Genomic DNA, 3,055 nt, shown 5'->3' with positions numbered 1-3,055 from the left:
TTTTAATTTCAAAGGATACATGCACTCATAAGTGGGGAGAGAGAGAGAGAGAGAGAGAGAGAGAGAGAGAGAGCGAAAGCACCCCCAGTGTGGTGTAGACACAATGAAGTCCTTTCCCCTCTATTTCTCTGTCCCATCAGGATTTGGGGCGTGCTTGCACACACACCCAGAGTGTTTTTCAAGCTGCTAAGGTCAGGAATTGAACCGGTCAGTCATATGGGATCTAGCTCCCCATGCATAGCACTTAACTGCTGTGTTGTGGGCGTGACCCCTGTGCTCCTTTACCCCATCCTAATTGTCATTTAGATTCTCAGGATAGACATATGAGTGCTGTTAGAGTGTTCCATGAGCAATTCAAAGTGTCTCCGTTTCCCGACTCTTCTCCGCAGACCCCCCGAAGGCACACGTGACCCACCACCCCACCTCTGACCGGGAGGCCACCCTGAGGTGCTGGGCCCTGGGCTTCTACCCTGCGGAGATCTCCCTGACCTGGCAGCGGGATGGGGAGGACCAGACCCAGGACATGGAGCTGGTGGAGACCAGGCCTGCAGGGGACGGAACCTTCCAGAAGTGGGCGGCCGTGGTGGTGCCTTCTGGAGAGGAGCAGAGATACACGTGCCATGTGCAGCACGAGGGGCTGCCTGAGCCCCTCACCCTGAGATGGGGTAAGGGGGGCTCAGAGCTCTTGTCAGGGAAAGCAGGATCTCCCTGGGTAAGAACAGAGCTGAAGTCTCGAGGTCAGGGCCCCTCAGTTTTCTTCTGTTCCTTTCCTAGAGCCATCTTCCTGGTCCACCGTTGTCATTGCCAGCACGGTGCTCCTGGGAGTTCTGGTCATTGGCGCTGTGGTTTTTGTCACGATTTGGAGGAAGAAGAACTCAGGTAGGGAAGGAATGGCGTCTGCATTTTCGTGTCCCACGTCACACTCAGGTAGTGGTGTGTGTCCCGTGACTGGAAAGTACCATTTTGACACACGTGCTCGCTGAGTCCGAGACCCATGTGAGAGTGCTTACTGTTGCGTGGGGCCCAGGTGGAAGTCAAGGACGTGCTTCTCACTTCGATGGCCGTGGCGAGGGGGACTGGACTCCCAGTAGTAAGGGGTCGGACGGGAAGGTCTCTGTAGAGGACAGACCTCTAGGAGGGCCGTTGGATCCTGTCCCTGCACATCTCCACCCCTCCTGCTTCCTGATCCTGCCCAGTTCTAGAAACTTACCTGGGGTCAACGGATAGAGGGTTTCTCTAGGACCTCATGGCCCGCCTCATCCCAGGCCTCTCACAGGATGCTTTCTTCCCTCAGGTGGAACAAGAGGGATCTATGCTCCGGCTTAATGTAAGTACCGGGGAGGCAGGGAGTGATCCCTGAGATCTCTGTGTGGACGAGAGCCCCGGGGGCAGCTCCGCCGCCTGTAATTCCTCCCGTAGCCTCGTCTCCCGTGGGCTCTGACCACGCCCTGTGTTTGTTTCACCCCAGACCACAGCAGTGACCGGGACTCTGGTGTATCTCTCATGGCTCGTAAAGGTGAGATATGGAGAGCTGAGGCGAGGGGCTGGCACAGAACAGGCAAGACTGGAGGATGGGGGGTAACTTTTTTTTTTCGAGAGTTTTTTTCTATAGGGCACATGTACTATAGCAAAAGACGGAGAGAGATAGAAAGCGAGAAATCACCCCACAGGGGATGGCCATGCCACAATCCCTTCTCCTCCATTCTTCTCTCGGGATCTTGGGCACACACACACATGTGCCCGGCATGGTTTAAGCCATGGGGTCCGGGACTCGAACCACAGTCGACTACATGGGAGTCCAGTGACACAGCCATTAAGCCAACTGCTGGTCCTGATGGGGGTATCTTACATTTGTAGTTTTGAGCATGTGGTGGGTTGTTCAGAGTGTTAGCATTTACAGTGACTGCCCTGAATTTGTTCATGGTTGTTTTCTTTTGTAGTGAGACTGCTGACTTGTCTGGGACTGAGTAATTGTTCACACCTCCCCTTGTGACTTCAAGATCCTTCAGCCGTTCTGTGCAAGCAGTGTCTGAATATGTCTGCATTCCGCCCCTGCATCTACCCTCATCCTCACGCTAAGCTGTGTTGCCTTCACGTTGGAGGGCCAGCAGGTGATGTGGGGTTAAGGCTCTGGATTCTATATGGCTGTCTCCCTGGTTTGATTCCTGGACCCTGTGACTTGAGAATGGTGCCAGGCATGTGTGCACACATACCCCAAAATCCTGAGAGGCTAACAGAGGAGAAGAGATCGTGCCATAGCCGTGCCTCCCGTGGGATGATGTCCCACATTCCTTCTCTGTCTCTCTCCAGCAAGCGCACAGAGCCTATGGCACAAAATAAAACAGAACAAAAAACAAACTAAAATACCTTTCTGGATAGCTCTCTCCCTTTCTCAACTTCATGGTTCACTGAGCTGTAACTTTTTATTTCTGTTTTGAAGGTAATCTGGCTTTGAATTTTTTTTTTTTTTTTAATTCTTGCCATGACGGATGGATAAGTTATTTGAAGGAACAGAAGATTTCTAAAATTTGAGAAGAACTAAATGGAAGACCACAGAACCTTCCAGAATCTGCACGTCTGCTCTGTGGCGTCGGCTGCACTGGAGAAGTCCGGAGAGGGATAAGCATGGGTGAGGCTGTGCCTTGGTTACCTGTCCACTGCGGGTTTTGACGGCCACTCCTTTGCTGGGTCATTTCCACTTCATTGGCCTTGTCCTTTCAGCGGAACCTTGTTCTATCAGATCTTGTGGTCACAGGAATTCGGACATCAGCCGTGACTTGTTCTGTATCTCGGACCATGAGCCGTAGGGGCTTGGCTTGTCCAGGTCAGCCCTCATCTTTCGTGTTTACTTTTTGTGTCTTTATTTATTTTTGTCTTTTTTTCTGCAGAGATTATACCTGTTTTTGTCTCTTGTATTTGTTTGGTCTCATTCATTTTTGGGTGTCCCAATTTCTGGCAGTAGCAGGAGTCATTTTTTTCTTGTCATTATCCCCAGAAGACTCAGGATGGCCCCTGCACACAGGCGTCTCTATGTTATGAAGAGATGCCTGTTCAG

At 51.7% G+C, this 3,055-nt stretch overlaps 1 pseudogene; it reads left to right on the top strand.

Moving 5' to 3' along the window:
• Positions 1–2,303, top strand: part of LOC102494250 (patr class I histocompatibility antigen, A-126 alpha chain-like) — a 6,879-nt pseudogene extending 4,576 nt beyond the window's left edge.
• The last annotated feature ends 752 nt before the right edge of the window (positions 2,304–3,055 follow it).

Source organism: Tupaia chinensis, unplaced genomic scaffold (genome assembly GCF_000334495.1).
Source record: "Tupaia chinensis unplaced genomic scaffold, TupChi_1.0 Scaffold000403_1, whole genome shotgun sequence".
Taxonomy (NCBI): Eukaryota; Metazoa; Chordata; class Mammalia; order Scandentia; family Tupaiidae; genus Tupaia; species Tupaia belangeri.
This window is presented reverse-complemented; position numbering and strand designations above follow the sequence as displayed.